The sequence below is a fragment of the Heterocephalus glaber genome, unplaced genomic scaffold (genome assembly GCF_053883595.1).
Source record: "Heterocephalus glaber isolate CG9 unplaced genomic scaffold, H.glaber_assembly_v1.0 deba00000281, whole genome shotgun sequence".
NCBI classification, from domain to species: Eukaryota; Metazoa; Chordata; class Mammalia; order Rodentia; family Bathyergidae; genus Heterocephalus; species Heterocephalus glaber.
In genome coordinates this window covers 6,578,465-6,592,954 of record NW_028258139.1, presented here as the reverse complement: position 1 = coordinate 6,592,954, position 14,490 = coordinate 6,578,465, and the positions used below count along the sequence as shown (strand labels likewise).

Below are 14,490 nucleotides of genomic sequence, written 5' to 3'. Positions count from 1 at the left end.
TTTTAATAAAATGGAGTACTACTCATCCATCAAAAATGAAAAATTAGAGACATTTATAGCTAAGTGGATGCACATTGAGGTGATACTCTTAAGTGAAATAAATAGGACACACATGAATAAATTCCAAATAGTTTCTCTGGTGTGAGAAACTGAAAGTGTAAATAAGGACTAAATGTATAATAGGTAATGTGAAATAGGAAGAAAAGGGGCAAAGGGGAAGGAAGTGGGAGGGCTAGGGGAAAGGATAGAAGGGAATGGGATTAATATGAGAAAATGGAAAAATAGGAACAAAATCTTTGTAAACAGGGAGGAATGGAAGGGTTGAAGAGAGGGCTGGGTAAGGGTGAAAAACAAGAACCAAGAGAGACTATGTAAAGGTGCAAATTTCCAATGATGAATGTCATTCTATTGTATACCTAAAATGTACCAATTATTAGAATGAATAATTGATAATGTAAAATGGGAAGAAAAGGTCTAAAGGGGTAGGGGTAGTGGGAGGGGCAGGGGAAAAGAAAGAATGGAAAGGAAAAAATGAGAAATGGAGAAAATGGAAATAAAGTCTTTGTAAATAGGGAAGGGTGGAGGGGGTGAAGGGAGGGCTAGGAATGGGGAAAAAATAAGAACCAAGATGCATTATGTAAAGGTACAATTCCCAATGAGAAATGTAATTGTGTTGTATACCTACAATGTACCAATGAAAGAATTTAATGCAAAAAAATGTATAGCCTTATCCTGTTCTAGTCATGGAACGTCTATTATTATAGACAGCTATGTATCTTTCTGTTCAAAATGAACTGAGCAGGTGGGTGAAAGGGTGACAACTTACTTCTTTCCAATGACATAGAGTAAATATTGAGTAAATGTTATTTGAGCAAGTGAGTCAGTCACTCTGTTCCTGTGGAGCCATGTGAAAGAGAGGAGCACCAGAAGAATCCTGACCATTGCATTAATTCCTTCAAAGCAGGGACCAGCAAGCTTTTTCCCCAAAGGGCCAGAGAGTAAATATTTAGTCTCTACAGGCCACGCAGTCTCTGTCACAACTATTCAACTCTGTGGTTGCAGTGCAAATACACCATGAACGCATGGGCATGGCTGTGTTCCAGTGATACCCAGTTTACAGAAACACAGGTGGACTGGACTGGGAGCCAAGGCTGAAGTTTGTCTACCCCTGCTTGGAGGGCTGGCACAGGCCTTGGTGACTTAAATTCAGTGTCATAAGAAAATTTTTATTCTACATATTCTCCAAACATACAGTTTTCGAGCTTTATGCCTACCTTGGGAGCGGGCTCAGCAAATCATTTATTCATTCTCTTACTCCATGACATTAGATCTTCCTATAACCAAACACTTTTCTCATTGGAACATAAAAAAACAAAATCCCAGGTATATAATTTTATGCTCATAAAATTTGATTCTGTGATACTTGCTCTCCAGAAGTGCTTCTCCTTATTTCCCTTCAGTTACCACTTCTGGCTTCTGGGTAGTTCTTGAACAACTTTTAAGGTGTGCCTTGCTCACTTGGCATCATTTAAATTTCATCTCAATTTGGCAGGTCCTCACCTTCAGGATCTCTTTCACTTCAGCTTTGTCTCTCTGTTCTTGGAGCATGGTTTTGAGATTTCTTGAGCTGGATTGGTGCTGAACTGGTGCTGGAGCCAGGACTGGGAGGGTGCACCCTTCTCCGCCCAGTGAGCTGGGTCTCTAGTCTGAGCTTCTGGTAGACTTAGCATGTTAACAACTTAGGATGTTCCTGCTGTCTCTATTATGAGGAAATAGTGTGTGTCCATGTGTCTCTGTATGTTTATATATGCAAGTTCTTCAAAATAGAAGTCAAATTTTAGGAGAAAAATTCTTATTTAAATAATAATTGAAGTAATGAGGTATATAACAGTGTTAAAGTTTTAGATAAAAATATACAGTAGGTCCCCCGCCCTGCCTTGTATGAGGGAGATCCTCAGTGGATGCTGAAAGCATAACAATACTCAACTCTGTGGTGGAGTTATTTATCTAGATAAATTAGTTTGTAAATAAGGGATAGTAAGAGATTAACAACAGCAAATAATAATAAAATAGAGCAATTTGTAACAAGATGCTACAGCAAACATTATATGAATGTGTTCTTTATCAAAATATCTTGTTGCACGTTCACTTTTTCACTTAAAGGGAACACTTCAGCTTCTGTTTGGCATATCTGAAATTCTAGCATCACTACTTTTGCACTGTGGGGCCATTATTATGTAAGATAAGAGTTACCTGAATGCAGGCACAGTGACACAGAGACAGTTGATCTGAAAACCAAGAGAGCTACTAAGTGACTAGCAAGTGGGGAGTATTTACAGCATGGATATGCAGGACAAAGGGGTGACTCACATCCTGGGTAGAGGGCGTGATGCAAGATTCCATCACATTACTCTGAATGTCATGCAATTCAAAACTTATGGTTTATTTCTGGAATTTTCTATTGGGTATTCTTGGACTATAGTTAACCTTAGGTAACTGAAGCCCCTGAAAGCAAAACTGAGGATGAAAACTAACTTAAATAACATATGTGGACAGAATTTTAATGATCAAGAATACTGGGGTGGTAATATCTAAATCACTTTTGAGTACCTGAATCGTGGTATATCATGTTTAATAAATATAATCAAAAAATTTATTTCTTAATTGGAGCTCTTTCCTTCTATAGCACATATACACATACAATACCTCCCTTACTTAAAATATTTAAGCAAACAGATCTCTTTTAGGTTGGCTAGAACTTTCATAGACACAGAGAAAAACTAATAAAGACTTTTAGCAAGTGGAGTGCTGGTAAATATGTAATAATCAACTCTTCAAGATAAAAAAGTGTCTGTGTACTTTTTATTATCAGTCATCCTTGAATGAAGATTATCGTACCCAGTCTACAAATATTCCTAAAATAGACATTACTCATCCTAAGTTCCATTTGATTCTTACTGATGCTTTCCTTGATTTTTGATGAAATCTCATACCTGGATCGAACTCATTCTTGCAGCTGACATACACATGTGATTCTGATATATTGTTAGTTGATATTTTCATAACTTACCAACAAATCAGGTAAAAATGAAGCAATGAATGTATGTATGTTGAAACTTGATGGGTCTGCTCTTCAGTGATGTAAATCTTTGTTAAATTGGATTATCAGTTCTAAATACTGAGAGGGTATTTCCTCAATTTGTTGAGCTGTTTCACATTGTAATAGCTAAACACACAACAAATTTTTACATTTAATTTGCATTTTAAAGATTTTTCTCTTCATTTTCTTCAGTCTAGGTGATCAACAAAACAATAAATAAAGCTCTGATTTGTGACATTTGGTGATTTCTGTGGTATAAACACTTCTACCATGTACAGTTTCTGCTTCAAATGAGACAACACTGAGCATCATTTAATGTTGTTATAAGTTTCTATAATTTGATATTTAATAACTGTAGAGTTTAACAAATGACTTAGAAAATTCCTGGAAGTTCAATAGGTGTTTCTTGTGAGCCATTATGAACTGGTTCCAGCACATTTTGCTCTTTGCGAAACATGTATTTTCCACTCATGTTGCTAGTTACCTAGTTGAGTAACTCAAAAATTGCCTGAGTGGCTTAAAAAATAGAATGAAATATAAGTCTAGTCTTATAAAAACATTTAAGAAATTGTAACATTTTATTTGCAGGTCATAAGTATAGTGGTTTGCAAGAAGATCAGTTGCTTGCATTTCTTTTATGGAATTACCTTAGTGCATCTGGTGACTTTCATTGAAAGGATCAATATAGATATTTCCATAGCCATAATGAGATAATTCATTGACCTAATCATTAACAGTAGATATTGTGGGTTGCGTATTGACAGTGAAAGTGAATTACAGGAAATAGATTATAAATTTCACTCATGTGATGACCGAATTCCCTATCTTCTTATAAAATTGCAGCTGTCTATATATCTACTATCTATGGATGGTTGGTAATTTGTATCTCAAATTATTAGACGCTATCATTATGATAATATCTGAGCCAGATTTAAACCACTTAACCCAAGTAAAACCAATTATGAGGTTAATAGGAAAATGTAGACCAAGTATTTAGTGCATAGTGATTATTGAGAATTATCAGTCAATGGGTAATTGCAGATATAAAGAGAATACAGAAAATTTTATCTAAGTGTGAAAACTCTGGGTCTTTAGGCTACTTTGAAATTTTCTAGGAGATTCTCTTATTATACAAAATAATATAAAATTGTTTTGGTTTCTACTTTTGTTTTTTGTGGTACTGGGAATTAAACCTAAGTGTATCCCGAGCTCCTTTCTTTTTATATTTTTCTCCTTGGGTCAGGATCTTCATACCTTGCCCAGGCTGGACTAGAACGCCCAATCCTCCTGCTTCTGTCTCCCAAGTAGCCAGGGACTATTAGGCATTTGCCTCCAAGCCTGGCTGTTTTCTATTTCTTTCAGTTCTGCTCTCTTGCTACTTAACTGTGAATTGGTACTTAGTTGTAAACTGTGAATTAGGATGGCCCAGTGTTCAGTGTCCAGATGTTCCAGATGCCTGGCACTGTGGATCTGCACACCTATATTTATTGTTTAAGGTGACAGGAAGTGAAGACCGAATGAATAAATAGTTTGCAAAGTGGATGAACCCTGATAGCGGTCTGCTGGTACAGAGACGCCCCACAGACTTGCACAGCCTAACTGAAAACTTTTCAAGCCCAGAACCACCACGGTAGGACTGGTTTGAGCCCTGTGCTGCTGTGGAGCAGCTGCTCGTGCATGGCGTGGCTGCTGGGCGACTCGTCCGGCCACTGTCTCTGTGCGTGTCTTCTCAAATCATATTTAAGTAAATACACATCCCTTTAAAGACAAGATTAATAAATAATTTTCCCTCTAACTTGAAACACTTTTTCCCTTTGGTGAGCCAACTGTACTTGTGAAAGCTAATTTCCATTCACCAGTGGGGCAGGAAGCAGGGGGCTGTGGCTGGCACGGGGCTGAGGGTATTGCGGGTGGGTTTTTTGCTGGCTGCATAGAAAGCTCAGGGCTTCCACAGTTATGCTGCTGGCAGGAATCCTAGGAGCCAGAACCCCAGGACAGCCTCTCTGCTGATGAGGTGCCGCCCTTCCAGCTTCATGATCCCAGGCCTCAAAGCCAAAGCAGGCCTGTGTACAGTGACCACTGTTAATGGCCACATGGGAGGCTGCCCAGCCCTCCGTGGTGGCACTGTTAGCCCTCCCCTTCAGTCCTTGTGATGAGCCCGGTCCTTTGTTCCCTGCTCTAACCAGGTTCCCAGTTCCACTCTTCCCTCATGAATCCTGCCGTTTTCTTTAACTGATCTGTGTACGGAGAGAATATATACTCCAGCATTGTCCCACAGGTAACTGGGGACCTTTCGTCGAACAGGTTCCCTTTTAGCACTAGTGACTTCTGGAAAGACCTTTCTGATCACCTTTTCACAATCCTTCCTCTGAGACTAGCACAAAACACACTGTAAACCAAACAAGTTGTCACACACAAGGCCGGGACACACACAGGCCACCCCAGCCTCCCCACATGCTTTGCACAGGGCAGCTGTCGCGTCGCATGCCAACAAATTCCATTCAATGGCTGTGGTTTTTATGTGGGTCAGATAAAAATGAAGTTACCTAATATAAATCTGGGCTAAACAAATTAAGCAAGCCTTCCTATGAAAAGCAACATAAGAGTATGAAAATAGTGTTTTAGGGAACAAAAACAACATCAGAGAAAACGCTTTTAAGAAGTAATATACTAATATTATTAAGTATGATACAAATAATAGCTCACATTAGATAGACCAAATCAACATACCAAGCCCCACTAGGAGACTTGAGGGCTAAGATTCATCTATGGATTTTAAGGAGTCTGAAATGCTTGGCTCAGGTGTGACCTGGGTGAGAGACGGGTCTTGTGCTATAGCATCTGATGGCCTCAGTTTCCTCATTTTTGCAATAGAGTAAGGAGGACACATACTTCATACATGCAGAAGAAGAGTGAGGAGGAGAGATCTGCCCACGCACAGCTTGGAGCTCTGCAGGGCTGTAGAGGGCAGGCAAACAAGCAGGCTCTCATGATTTGGGGCATGTATTTTGGGAGAGGAAAAGGGCCTCCTTGCCAATGTCTTGCAAAGTGCTCCGCCATAAAATGTACCACAAAGAGCTCTGACTGTGTCCTTTGGAAGCATCAGACGGGAGGTTTGAAGTATAAAATAATGTTTAAAAGCCAAGTGGCTTTTGCCAAGGTTTAAAGCTGATGTTTGATCAAGGGCTCACCTGCCCTTAGCTCTTACCTGTAAGAGCTTCAGGTGTGCGGAGTTCATCTTGGATAAGCTGAGAGTTCTGTGGGCCGGCTTCAGGAAGTGAGCATCTACTCTGGCTGTGGGTCAGGGCTACGGTGATTACCTGTTCTTGCATTGTGAAAATCAGGAGGAAAAGGAACACTTCATTATTCTCTGTACATCTGTCTTCCCCCTGAACAGGTGGATATCATTTTTGCATTTTTGCGAATAAATAAAATGCATGACTCAAAAAATATCCCCCTGAACTTATTTGCTCTTAGGTTCCTTTAATTCATCATTCTTTTTTTTCCTTTAGAAACCATATTTCTTTGGAGATGGGGAATTTATTCTCTTGTCTTTGGATCTGTCAAATTCCCATTACTTCCATTTGATAGCTTCCAAGAGAAGAAGTGATATATTTCATATTTAAACATTGCTTAGATGTTATTACCTGAGATTTTTTCATTACCACTTCTGCCTCAGGACTTGTGTGTATAACCCCCATGCTTTGACCAGGTCCTAAAGCAGATCTTACTTTTCACTTGCTTTAGGGTAGAATTCTTTGGAACATACAGGAGGAGCAAAGTTCCTTAAGCTGCTATGCCCAGAGCGGATGCTGCCATCTGTGAGCAGTTACCCTAGCTTGTGTGTACTCTGAAGATGAAACACTGTTGGGTCCCAAGTCCTGGGAAGGCTGTGGCTCTAGAGGGGACTGAAAGTCTTCCCTAGAGGCCATGAGAGAGGAAGTTCACTCCCCTTGCAGATCAGTCTTTGTGCCCTCAGAGCTGCTGATAACAGCCTGAATGTAAAAGATGAAAGCATTGCTGAACACTGTGAAAGACAGGCTCCTTTGAGGGAGATGCCTCGGGGCAGTCACTGTGTGAAATCTCAGTCCCCTGGGCTTAGAGCCACAAGAAGCCAGAGACCTCTCCAGAGCCCACCTCTCTGATCTTGGCATGTTGGGGGTGGTGCTAGCAGATGGGTCTGTTGTCCACAGAGTATGGGGAGTGAGAAGTTAGGGTTCTGGCACTGCCTCTCTAGGCTGGTGCCTGACTGGGACCCTGTGGCTCAGGACCCTGTGGAGAAGGGTTGTATGTCAAGGTCCTAATGCTGGTCTGAGGCCCAGGGTGTGGGTGCTGCTTGTCTCCTTGGCTCCTCTACAGAGCCGTATGTCTGGGTCTGTGATTACTGGAGGCAATTCCAACACGCTGGGACTCGCTTCTCCACACAGTTCTGAGGGTAATGGCTGCATTGCCGAATGTGCAGGTGCCTGTTAGAGACACGCAGCCCCACAGGAGCAGGTGAGCCGAGGTTCTGCCTAGAAGTGTCATTCCCACTGGCAGGGCCGGGAGTAGTGCTCAAAGCACTTAGCTTGCCTGGAGACCTAAGTGAACAGCAAGCAGTGGAAAAACCCTTGATGAATATATACACCACCGTTAAAGCTGAGCCCTCCATATCCTCCATTTATCTGTCTTTGTGGGACTATCTTGGGTTTATCTGTGATGTGTGCATTTCTCTAAAAAAGTGGCGTAAAATACAAAGCAATGTGTTGATGTTCTTCATAAGTAAAAACTATTCGATATAATTTATAAAAATATGATTCTTCAGAAATACTGTTGTACTTGGAGACCACATTTTAATCTCTTAGCCTGCCCTTTGACCTGTCAGGATCATGCAAACTCCAAGTGGTTCAGTCATCGCTCAGGAGCCTTTGGTGATTTGAATAGGACATTTGTGTGAACCAAGTGGCCTTTACCACAAGCAGGGTCCAAAGCCCAATAATGGTCTGAGACTAAAAAACCAGAACTCAGAATGCCTTTGTCTTCCTTGACTTACATTCTGTGCCTAAATGTAGGTCTCTTGTGTTCCCTAAAGAGTTTTAACCATGGAGTACATGGATACAACCTGTTTCAGGAGAACTGCTTTCCTTCCATCCCACTTAATTTTGTGTATTCACGACACTATTCTCCGAAAGAATTGATGGGCTTCATAAAAGTCAAAGCAGTCTACGCAGAAAAAAGGCCGAGACCCCCCGTCCCCCAAACATGCCTTAGACATCCCCAGTCATTTGGAAAAACTGCCAGGGTCTTTCCAGAATTGACTCCAAGTCCCCCTTCCCCTCAGGTCACTGACCTCCAGTACCTCAGGACACCATCTCAGCCTGGCACCCTCCCTTCCTCCACAGAGGGCCTGTTCCAGCTTCAGACTGGCCCCAGATTTTGTAAGGACTAAATTTCTTTCTGCTAAAAGAGTCCCCTGCCCTCATGGGAGTGTGGGTGTGGACTTTGGCCCTGAAAAACAGCTCCAAGATAAACTAGGGTCATGGTCACAGGCAAGACCCACTAGCTCTGCTAGTCCATCTTCCCTCTCACCTGGACTGCTGGGCCTCCCCAGAACTGGCCTGTGAGAGGCAGAGAGTGTTGGCTTTGCAGCAGTGAGCGTGGGTCAGGAGTCCTGTGTGCTGCTGATTAGATGGGCGAATCATAGTTCAGCCCTCGAATCTTCATCTCCAAAACAAAGAGAAGCGTGGAACCCAACTCTGGTTACTGTCCTACACCAGCCAGCTAGCCACAGGCCTGGGAGTCACTGGGACCCATGCTCCAGCTCCAGGAGGGGCCTCTGACATACGACGTCAACACTGTCTCCTTTAACCTGACCTGTAAGGATGGCATTTGATGACTTCTTGATGTTCCCTTGTTTTGGCAATAAAATATAGATTTACGTGCTATTTTCCCATCTTTTTCAGACCTGTGACATTCTATTCTTAGTAAAGGGTGACAGTTCACCTTCCTGTATTTCAGCGGGTACAAAGCTCACCATTTAGGGTGCTCACTACTACTTCTCATTCTTAATATTTTGACTATTTTTTAAAAATTGCAGTTTTACTGTGTGTCCCTTTTCTTTTGACCTATTTTCAGAGCTCCGTTCATTTATGTGGGTCTTTCTAAAGTGCCTGTGCTCTTCCTGTGCTAAGAAGCAAGCCCTGGGACTTAATCCCTTCCTAGTTTTTCTTTTACATCTTCCCATGGAAGAAAAGTAGGCCCTGAGCTGGGCAGTCCCTCACCCCATCAGATTTGTCAGCACACTGGGTGGAGAATACCTTCTAGGACCTGAACAGCCTTCCACTTTCTCCTACCTGCTCACACACCTGTGGATGGCAGAGCAGTAGTGTTCACAGGAAGTCCCTGCTGGCAGGAATGGGGCATAGCGCCCTTCATTATTGTGATGATCTTCTTTCCCCCCTTATATTCTCTCTCTTTCTCCTCCCCCCTTCCTATACTTCAGGCCCCCTCTCTGGAACTGTGTTGTGCCAAAGTTGAGAGTGCTGAGGATCAAACCTAGGGCCTCACGCATAGTAAGCTGGTGCTGTACCACTGAGCTACACTATCAGTCCCTCAACATTTTTCTTGTAAATGGAGACCTCTCCACCCTGCCTTTTTAAATGGGAGACAGACCTTCTATCATTAAGTAAAAGTGAGAGAAGCCAGAGGGAAATTGCACGCAAGACAAGAAGCCAGAAACATTTGTTAAGAGAAGTGTTTCTGGAGAGCTCTCCTAATTCCAGTTCTCTAGTTTGCAGGCAGGTTGTGCATTAGACAGGTGGGGTGTGTGTGTGTGTGTGTGTGTGTGTGTGTGTGCGTGTGTGCGCGCACATGAATAGGGAATAAGCAATAAATAAGAAAGCCTCAAGAAAACCCACTTCCAGGAAATCTCGTCGCTGTGGTCGGTGCAGAGAAAAAAACAACCCCTGTCCCCTGCTTCCCTCTCAGCATTTTTGGGTTTGTTTTAGTTTACAGAAGCTTAAATATGGAGCAGTTTGGTGGTGATAATGATGGAGCCACTTAGTTTTTTTTAATTCTTTGAACTTTTTGAAGCCCTTTGTGTTTGCCTAACAGTTACTCATAGAAGGGCTGGGATAGGAAAAATGCAGGCAGGCCGGTGCCTGCTTCATGGTGCTCAAGTTTGAGCAACAGTATACCTACAGATTCGGCAAGTCACTTTTTTTTCCTGGTGGTGGCAGCAAGAAGTTGGACAGGTTTCTGGGTACGTCTCGTTCTCCAGTGACATGAATGGTTTTCTTTCAGCCTTGCATGTATGAAACGGGTTCCTGACAGTGTCTGTGCCCCGATGGGAGCCACTGGCCTCTGTGAAAACAGGCGGCAGGACACAGAGGGCTCCAGCAGTTGAGGTCTCTCCGTTCCAACCAGCCCGAGGTGTGGCCCATTCACTGGGGGCTGGGACAGGGGGACCTTGCTGCCAGGTCAGCCCCTCTTGCTCCAGGTGGCTCAGGTCAGCTCTGGGTTCTGATGTCTCAGGACACGTGGTGGATACTCCTGGCAGGAGCTGCCTTCGCGTTTGAAGTGTCCTTGGTCTGGGCCTGGTGGGCAAGTGGCCAGGAGATGGTATCTTTGTAACATCTGCTGTCATCTCTGCTGTGTGGGAACTAATGGCTGCATTTGAATAATGAGGCCTTTGCACCATAGCACAACAAAAGCAGGCCTTGCTCCATTAAAGCAAACATAATTACTGAAGCTCACATATTTAAAGCCCCTTTCATCCCTCCAGGACCTGCCACACTTGGGAAGCTCTATGGACCAGTCTCCTTCTCAGGCCTCATGAAGTCAGGCCTCTCCTAGCAGAGCAGAGTGAACCCCAGGGCAACCAGCCTTTTATCTTCTCAAACACTGTAGACAGCCTCTCACTTGACACTCAACACACTCTTCTTCTACTGTGCTGAGGAATCTCAGGGCCAGACCTTGGAGTTGGAGTCTCCCGGCCTTGCTGGGCCTCCGTTTTTCATCTGTTAGTCACCACATCTGCCTCATCTACTTCCAGCCTTGTTATAAAGATCAAATGAAGTCATGGATATAAAAGTGATCTGCAAAGTATAAAAATGCCATACAAATTAAAATCCTGCAGTCACCCGGGGTAAGGCCTGGATACGATTTAACCAGCCTCGTCAGCTGCTGGGTTCAGGATGAGGCCTTACAACAAGTCTCCGTTGGGAAACAACTCTATGGTGGCGGGAACAACTCTGAAAAATCACTGCTTTGTTTATTAGAAACTCTGGCCTTCAGCTTCCTGGAAGACGTTTCCTTTACATCAATGAGTTCATTTCATTAATTAAACAATGTTAAATATATTCAGACATTATTCCAAATAAGACAGCCTGCTAGATAGTGCTGAAATATGAATATGCATAGAGGAATTGGTCAATGCCACCCTCTGAAGTCTCTAAGATCCCAGAAAATTGTGCCAAATTGGTGGTAAAACAAAGATGGCATCAGAACTCAAAGGAGGGAGGAGCAAATTCCCACAGCTCTCATTTACAAGCTTTGTTTTATGATGCTGAATATAGGATTGAGATGTGTCATGGAAGAAGTGGAATTTGATGCCTACTTTCAGGATGGAGAGACTCTTAGTCTACAGAAGAAAGAAGATTAGACTCATAAAATTATTCACTGGAAGTACTAGTAAGTCATATTTTGGAATGTGCCCTGAGATGTCCAGCCACTGCTGATGGCTTTCTTCAGTGGCACTCATCATGTGAGGATCCCGAGCACTTTGAGGTCCTGGTGGTGATCACTGGTGCAGACTATCTGCTGTGGGAAAACCCAAGATTACCTTGAGATGGAAAGATGTCTGCAAGGGGTGGGGGCTGCATTAAATTGAGGCTAAAAGGGGAAATAGGAGACCACATTCACATATGTCAGCTCCAGAGTGGAAAGGCATTTTGTTCTCTTATTTGGAATGTCAAGCTTGTAGAGCGGGGCCTGATGGAGTTTGGTCTGATTTCCTTTAGCTCTTAGTAACACTCATGGAGTGCTATAACTTTCTAAGATCTGAAGAAGTTTGTATCATCTGCCAAGTCCTGAGGTCTATAGATGCTGCCCAGGCAGCAGGATTTTCACACAAGGTGACAGGTTAATTGTCATCTATTGACATGAGAAGGGCAGATGAATCAGATCAATTTTGTCTCTTGGGGAGTTTACGTTTCGGAGAGTGAAAAGATACTAAAGTGTGGAGGACTAAGTTCAGCACCTGGGTGGCAGGAATGCGTGCTGACTCTACAGGGAAACACAGCTTGCCAATGGCTACCAGACAGCAGTTCTGAAAAGCAGCTCTAGCCTATGAGGAAGAGTTACCTAGATGAAGTGACGGACAGGGAATGGAGTGAAGAGAGGAAGCAGTAAGGTTAGTGCAAGCTGATGAATCCGGTGAAAAAGTTGGGATTAGGGTCATAGAGGTGTTTATGACATGAAAAATAACATGAAATGAGACTGAAGTTTGGAAGGCAGAAATTTAGGACATTACGTTCAAGATTAAAATGGTTGAGAGTAAGATTGTGAGGGAATACATCCCCACACAACCCAGGTGTACAGTGTGGCCTGCTTGTCCCACTGTCTGATATTGCAAGGCTGGTATAGGCCATTTTCCTTGAAGATATTTGTTGTTCACAATGGGAGAAGAGGTGAATTCTGGGGATGTTTCGGGACATTTTAGAAGCCTTTAGAGCCTATGGGTTTGGTCTAAAGCACTCTTCATCTGCTCACCTCTTTAAGGGGGACTTTTATGTTCCCGACAAGGACACTGTCTGGGACTCCACTGTATAGCATTCAGGGCCCCAGTGACATCAAAGTTGATAGAGTGCAGAGCTCTCCGGTGCTGGAAGACAGGCCTGGACAATGGACCCTGGGTGGACCGACTTCTTGTGAACAAAATCTAGAAATCCAGTGTCTCTTAAAAGTCTCATGCCTTGTGCTGAGAATCTGAGTAACATTTCAGAAGCCCCTCCTCCCAGCTGGCACGGTCATCATCAGTCATCATCCACATGGAGCGATGGACCAGTACCTGCTGGGGAGGGGAGACTTCTCCCAGCCACTGTCGTGTTTGCCATGTAATCTCCCAACTTGCAGATCTGCACACTCACCTTCTTTAAAAGTTAAGCTTTGTGGTCAACAGTGTGCTTACAAACATATGAGTTTTGAAACATATAGCAGCATCATTTTACCCAGGGACTGAAGGTCGATAGAATCATCCTGGTAAAACCCTTTAGGTGCCTACACTGCAGAGCACTCATCCTGGGAACCCTACAGCAGCTAAGTTTGGTTTTTAAGTTTCTCATTGATGAATATTCTTTAATAGACCACTGTAACTTATTCTAGAATTCTCTTTATGTATATTAAACCAGATTTGCTGTACACTTCAGTTGGAGTCTGTCCACTTTGGCTCCATTTTTTTGGACAACGTATTTGATTGGATAAACTTACATATGCAGAGCTCAAAGAAAGGCCTTGAATCAGCCCTCGATCTTCTCTAAAAAAAGAAGCACTTATCTCAGTAATGTTTTTAGGTAGGTGAGCATCCACAGTTACTCTTTTTTATTCTCTAAGATGACATTTTCAGTTTGAGTTCAAGATGAATAGGACACTACTGAACCCTGTACGATGATGGGTAGAAGAAAAACATTGACTCTTGTTCTGGATTTCATGCAACAAGTCATAGGCCATCAGAGCTGGGCTGAGGTTTAGGGCACTAATTCTGATTTATACTGTGCAAAACATTGTCTCATTTACTTTCTCAAAAAACAGCATTGCCCTGAGCACACGAACTCTGTGAAATCCAGTGCAAACAGAGGCTTCCCCATTATGCCATGCCTTGAGATGCGGTCCTTCCCCACTCATTCTGCACGTACAGCTTGAAAATCTACTGTGCACCAGGCCAGGAGACAAAGCAGCAAATAGGACTGGTGAGGTCTATGTTTTCATGGATTTGTTCCTTCTGGTAGAAGGAACAGAAAGGGAAACAAATTTAAAAAGGTAAAGCAGAGTGTGACTCCAGGGTGACAGGAGGGCTTGGCTGGCTGGTGCAGGTCCACCCCACAGTCTGGACGTGGGTCACATGCCCCGCATCTCCTTCCAGGGGACTGACTTTGTTTGGGAAAGGAAGTCACACAGATGACGCTGTAAAGTCAGAAATTTATCTCCTAAATGCTGCTAATTAAGCACTATGTCTTCATCTTTCCCCCCAAATAAGAGAAATATTAAATACCGGCCTAGGATCAAAGCTCTTCTGAGAGTGTGAAGGATCAATGTGAATGTGTCTTGGAGCAAGGGTCCCCATCCAGCTTTTTAAGACATCAAGAGAGAGGAATGCCCCGCCTAGAAGACCAAGGACTGCTCGGGGCTGGCAA

The 14,490-nt window shown here is 43.1% G+C and overlaps 1 protein-coding gene across 1 annotated transcript in view; it reads right to left on the bottom strand.

Moving 5' to 3' along the window:
- The window catches only part of Clxn (calaxin), a 55,387-nt gene that overhangs the window by 16,503 nt on the left and 24,394 nt on the right, over positions 1-14,490 (bottom strand). Inside the window, exon 7 of the transcript XR_015440704.1 lies at positions 6,309-6,420. The gene's annotated coding sequence lies outside the window, so the exon portion shown is untranslated. The remainder of the gene's footprint in view (positions 1-6,308; positions 6,421-14,490) is intronic.